General features: G+C 41.2%; 1 protein-coding gene and 1 pseudogene across 1 annotated transcript in view; both read left to right on the top strand.

Annotated features, from left to right (window-relative positions):
* The window catches only part of LOC149101340 (uncharacterized), a 119,555-nt gene that overhangs the window by 50,323 nt on the left and 62,713 nt on the right, over positions 1-6,519 (top strand). The gene's annotated exons all lie outside the window — the stretch shown is intronic.
* On the top strand, positions 5,029-5,945 carry LOC149101342 (zinc finger MYM-type protein 2-like; annotated as a pseudogene).

The following is a 6,519-nucleotide window of genomic DNA, read 5'->3' as shown; positions in this document are numbered from 1 at the left end:
CCATGTAAGACCTGACCCTTGAATAAATACTCTGTTTCAGACCTGCCTTATCAGTTAGTAACACAGTTCAGACCGATGTCAAAGGCATTGTGAAGGGCTTTTGTTGATGGTCTCATCGATAATGATGAAAAAGTAGCTTCTTCTAAAAGAAACATACCCAGTCCAAGACTAGAGTGCAAAGACCATACCCTATTCAAGACCAAAATGGCCAAAATCGATACCCTATCTCTGACCAAAAAGGCTAAAACACTACACCCTTTGGGACCGCACATACTTATATGGCCCATATGAGGGAGAACCTCTGGGTTTATTATTGCGTTTTTACTGCTATAATGCTGAGGATGTGAGGGGGAGGGGGAGGGGAGAAGATGTAGCAGCTACCTGCGATGGACACACCATCAGGGGATTGGCTTTCTTCTTGGTTTCTTCACCCTTTGAAAAACAACGATGGCTTTTAGTTCACCATGTGACAGTGCAATCATCACATGCAAAGTGTGTAATTCGTTGTTACAGCAATGACGTTAACCGCCAGTCATAAGCCGCACAACTCCGCCTCTGGTCTTAAGCCTCCCCCCCCCCCCCCCCCAACCCCTCCAAAAACCGCCGGCTTTGGATAGAATCAATCACCTCCCTTTCCTCTTCGCTGTTCACGCATAGGAGTTAGATGGAAACGACTGCGCGATTACGATTCTTGCGGTGAACTTTTTTTCCTTATAAGTCAGCTGATTTCCGAATCTTTTTTTTTTATACGACTCAGAAGCTCCTTTCAGTGGAAGACTATGGCCTTCAGCTTTATTGAGCGTGAAATCCTCCACATTTATTGTGTAATGCTCTTGGCAGCCACGCAGGCCGAAATGCTGTGAGAGCAGCCACCACATTGTATATTCAGGAGTGACCGTGAAGATGAATTTCCAAGCTGCCCGCTTTCCCACAAAGCTTCTTCTTCCTCTCTGGTTAGGCTTCTTGACTTATTTGGTAATTTTCCTTAGCTTGCGCGCCTTTCCCTCGAGAACTTTTCGGGAATTGAAAAATTCTCTGTCCTTTATAATTGAAAAAGAACAACCTTTTTCTTTCAAATGGCTGTCAAGTGCTGCTTGCATCACTTTTAGGGACCCAGGTTCGTAATCGGTTCCACCTTGTTTACAGACGGAGGCGTAAAACCGCTCGAGTACTTTATCCAACTGCTCAGGAAGAATCATCTCCAGGTTTTTCTCAAGGCTATTTTTGTCAAACCACTTAACAAAAACCCTAACCCAGTTAATTGTGCTCTCTCGCCGCCTCTTTTAATTCCGTAACTTCTTTAGTGGTCACCGTCTTAAATCTCGACCCCATCTTGACACTGATCGAGATAAAAGAGATGTTGCCATAGCAATTTTGTAATTTTACATGTGAAATTATAAATTAACGCTGAAATTTCGCGCCAAAATTAAGGAGTAATTTGTCACCCATGATATTAGCATCATTGTTTGTTTGCATTGGTCACTACAGACAGCGCCCAGGGCGCTTATTTACTTTTGGTACCTCACAGGCAGCCCAAGCTCACGATGCGAGGAGTTATCTTATTTTTATCTTTTTTTCACTTTTACACCAACCTTCAGCGAAACGTGACATATACGGCCGACATATACTACGTATTACATAACGACCGATTTTGAATACGCGAAACGCGATTCTCCCCTTGCACCATGTGGAGGTGTTGTGTTACAATGGTTTGAATATATATATAGGTTTGTATGGGAACGCAACGGTTTTGCTTTAAAAGTCAATTATCCTTATATTTTGTAAATAAAATCTACTTACCCTGTTGCTGTGTTGTATTCTTTGTTGTTTGCCAGCTGTTCAGGTCGATCTAACGCGATTTCGGCGAGTTATCATTGCCTGGGTTTCCACTGCTAAAAGAAAGGCAAGGCAGCACACTGATTTCCGGAATGCCCACTGCTCGAAGCGGATGAATCCACTGAAAATAACCCTGCTGACTCAATTCCTCCGTAGAATCAAAGAAGAGATGTTGAAGTTCCATGTCAGTTCACTCGCTACGCAATTCCGTCCATTAACGCCTTCGCTGCGAACATTTATTTCGAGATTGCTTTGCTCGCAAATTCGAAAATAAGCTAGTCCAAATTGCCATGGACTCTTTCGCGGTTCGCATAGTACGTTGGGTAACTATAATTAGCCCGACGGGGCATTGGTTATCGACAACCAATGACTCACCTCAATTTCGAAGAATAGTTCCAAGAGCTGAGATCGAAGGAGGCAGCCGAAATCTTCGTTTGCCACCGACGTAAAAGGTCTGGAATACTGTAGACTACGAGTAGTCCCTCTCTCGCTAAGTCCGTCGAGCGAGAACGTAAATAAACCGCGAGGAAAAAATAACCGTGCGAAAGGGCTAAAACACAGTGTACAATAGGCGATTTGCATGATGTGGTGTCATTTGACTACAACCACCACAATCCTTTACTTTATCTGTTTCTTATGTTAATTGGGGCAATTGTTATTTAAACCCCACTGGGGCTTCAAAATTTAAATAATAAAGAAAACACGGAAGGAATTCTAGTAGTTGTAGTCAAATGACGAAAACGTGCCAATCTGCTATTACGTGGACGAAGGATATAGTGGTGCATGTGTCTTCTTATTGTTCTATCACAGACTATCATGAGCTGGTTCATGCACGTTGAGATTTCTCAATCTCTTACAACAGAGATTCGCTGAATAACATGTCTTGAAATTCTGAGACCTAAAAATTAGTGCTTAACTCATCAAGAACACATTGCTGTAGCACTTGCGGCCTATAGTCCACTGAATCCGTTCTTCTGAGCTTTTTCTTTCGAGTAAGGAAATTGAATATTGCCGTAAACACAAATCTTATCTGAGTTCTATTTTGAACATCTTTGGTGCCTGTAGATCAGGGAACGCGGCCTAAGGCTAGCAGCTCGTTTGTTTTTGATGGACGTTTTGGTAATAAAGGAAGTTGTTATCAACTTTTAACTAACTTAGTTCAGTTAAGCGGGGTCAGTAATCACAGTCGATTTTTGATGTAAATATAACAACTACACGCAACTTTTATTTACTTGGAAACGATGCACTATAGGTGCATTGTTTGTTCAATGTGAGTGGAGTTGGACAATAAAAATAATTTTTAACTCGTCAGGTTTGGTGTCACGGGCGTCCATAAAACCAGGAACATGGAACATTCCGGAACATCCCGGAACATTCCGGAACATTGAATAATTATAATAATTATGAGAAAAATATGTAATCAAAAATTAAATCAAACAGAAATAAACTGGTATCAGCTCGGAATGAAAAAAACAAAAGCAAAAACAAAAAAGAAAGGAAAATGAAAATGACTGCAATGACTGATTAGAAGACTAATCCATTGCTTCCAGTCGTTCGCCATCAGTTTAGTCACGTGACTGTCCCTTATTCCCAGATTTCGTTCTTCATAGAAAACCAAGATGGTGGCGTTCGAACTCTTAAATCAGACCGAAAAATATGGGTACACGAGTGTGATTTCTTTATCCAATTCATTACGTCAATTTAAAGATAGGCGTATACACAATTTCTCATGAAAAAATAGTTTCTCCATGAGATAGGGATAGAAACTCTTCGGCATTGAGTTCGGACTGCTCGAGCTCTGATGATTTATTAATGATAACTTGCTTGTTACTCAGGCTTCCGGAACTTGGTGGGTCATATGCCAGGCGTTCCCAGCAGAGAGCGAGAAAACTGGGGATGATAATTGCAACATGAAGACGGAATAGTAACAAAACCACTCACTTAACAAGCAACTGTATGAAGCTCAGAAGAAATCAGGGATCAACAAAGGAAACGTAGTAAATTACCTGGCATTCATCGTCCGAATCGTCCATGTTTGTGTTGAAAAACAAAGTGCTGTAAAGCCACGTGACGCAATTGGCGGGGAAGAAGAGGAGCTGACAGTCATTGTGGTCAGTTGAATGAATACCCAACGCTCCCTTCTCCATCCCTAACTCCAAAAATATATTTTCTTATTTTTGTTCTGAAGCATCTGAGCGGGCCGAAATGCTAAATCCTCAAATTTGATTGGCTCGTGACCGGTCCAGCTTTTTACGATACGGCCCACGGGCCGGATTTTTTCCCCTCTGTAGTAATTACGGCTCGTTAAAAATATTAATATGAAGACATAATTGATCATCGTAGTTATACACACAACTTATAATAATAATATAATAATAAAAAGGTTCTTATTGCGCATTTAGAATTCTCAATGCGCTTACAATTGCATATGATTAAAAGTATAAAAACTTAACTAAAAGATGCAATTATTAAAATCTATGACTAGGTTAAAAACTATTACAAAAAAGAAATGTTTTAAGGTTCTTTTTAAAAATCGTTAAAACTTAAGCAGTTGTGAAATTAAAGCCTGAAAAGAAAATTCAGGCCTGAACGGAATTCGAACCCATGACCTCTCCGATACCTTTGTAGTGCTCTACCAACTGAGCTATCAAGCCAACTGGAAGCTGGTCATATTGCGAGTTCGTAATACACCCGTAGATGGTAAAGACTATATATATAAAATGTATGAAATATCATATGTTTGAACTGCGGAGAAAGATATGAAGACATGATTGATAATCGCAGTTATACACACAACTTAAGCAGTTGTAAAATTAAAACCTTTAATTACACAACTGCTAAAGTTGTGGGCTTTAATTTCACAACTGCAAGTGCGATGATCAATCATGTTTTTCTATCTTTCCGCAGTTCAAATATATGATATTTCATATATTCACTTGTAAAAATATTAATGTTACAAAGTTAGTTGTAAACATCCCCGCCTACTGAAAAATATGCTACCAAAATATAATTGTTAAGGAAAATGGATTCGGATGAGAGCGGACACAGTGAAAGCGAATTTTACTATCCCGAGGCAAAACTTTGAACCAAATGACGCCTATAAATCGTGACAACGTTGAACAAGACAGGTACTTAAACAACATTCAAAAAACACAAAGAAAAAGACAACTTACGATCTGAACATTTCTCTGCAGGTTTTTCATGGACGTCCGTAAAAAGTATGGCGGAGTCTATGGAGACAGGTTCGTTTGCATCTCTCCAGAGAAGTATTCAACGCTACTTGGAAGACAACGACTCCAGCACAAATGTTATGAAAGACCAACAGTTCAACAAATCGAGGGAGGTCCTCTCAGCTCGCAAACGAGACTTGGTAGTTAACAACGCCAAAGGAAATCGTCCACAGGCTGCCCGCGAGCTAAGAGAAGATAAAGAAGACTTGTTGTTTCAAACTAGTCAGTTTGGAGAAGACGACCCCGAAGTTCTCCAGCACACGGTGTGGCGGGTACTGTCTATGTATTTCGAGTTTAGAGCGTGAGACGAGTGTCGGAGACTGCAGTGGGGTTACATAACAGTAAAAGATGATCCAGTCAGTGGAAAGGAGGCCAAGCCGAACGAGGATCAAAAACAAGACAGGGAAACGACCACTGCAAGGCTTTTAGTACAAAAGCCCACGCCAGTAATACCAAGGGCTGTTCAGTTCGTCTTTATCTTAAGTTTGCCAGCCATCGTCCTGACGAAATGAAGAAACCAGACGCCCCTTTTTTCCTAGCAGTAAACCATAGCAGAGCGCCTGACAATCCGGTCTGGTACAATCGAGCACCTCTCGGACGAAAGCGGCTAAAAATGCAGGGCTGCCAGGAAACGTAACCAACCATTCTGTGAGGAAAACGTGCATTTCAAGGCTGATGGATTTTGAGGTTCCTGTTATGTATTATGTGGCACAACTGAGTGGGCATAAGAATCTAAAAAGTTTAGATTCTTATAAGACAGCTTCAGACGAACACCAACGCAAGATGTCTTTGGTTTTGATCCCGGCAGCGGCAAGAAGAAATCTCCCATCTTCTCAAACGCTGCACCAGTTAAACCAGCAGTCAAAGCCTGGAAACTAGAGCCATTCAAACAGCAAGAAGAAAAGCAAGCTTCTTTGGGCTAAGAACAAGGCTTCTCTGGCTTTTTCACTGGTTCCAACATCAGAAGCATCGAGGGATGCACGTTTATTTTTCATTCAACAGTGCGTGTGCACCTTCCAGCGGTGGCGAACACATCCAAGCATCAGTCAAGGCCGCGAAAACGCCACGTTATCATTTCAGATGACTGATTCAGATGACGTCGAAGTTTCCTCGTGACAGTTAGATTTGTCAAATCCATCGCCAGTAAAACAAGTTTTAAGTCGTTAGGAACGGTAAACTTCGCCGTGTTCGCTTCTTTCATCCATATTAATTGAACATTCGATCGATATTTTGAGCCATTCGGAGCATGCGTTTTTTATTCAGTTGCAGCGTGGTACACTTTTGACGTTTGACAGGTGATTTTCATTTCAATGACTTTGCATGGCTTTTTCTTTTTACGTCTATATGAGTGTGTATTCACGCGTCAAAATAAAAGCCAACAGTTGAAAATCATGCTCACATTATTTTCTTTGGTCTTCGGTGCTTTGTGAGCACGCGGGAAGTTACGTGATGT

The sequence above is a fragment of the Orbicella faveolata genome, unplaced genomic scaffold (genome assembly GCF_042242905.1).
Source record: "Orbicella faveolata isolate gen_17 unplaced genomic scaffold, um_ofav_v1 contig_4, whole genome shotgun sequence".
Taxonomy (NCBI): Eukaryota; Metazoa; Cnidaria; class Anthozoa; order Scleractinia; family Merulinidae; genus Orbicella; species Orbicella faveolata.
The sequence above is the reverse complement of the archived record's forward strand: the minus strand, read 5'-3'. Positions and strand labels throughout refer to the sequence as shown.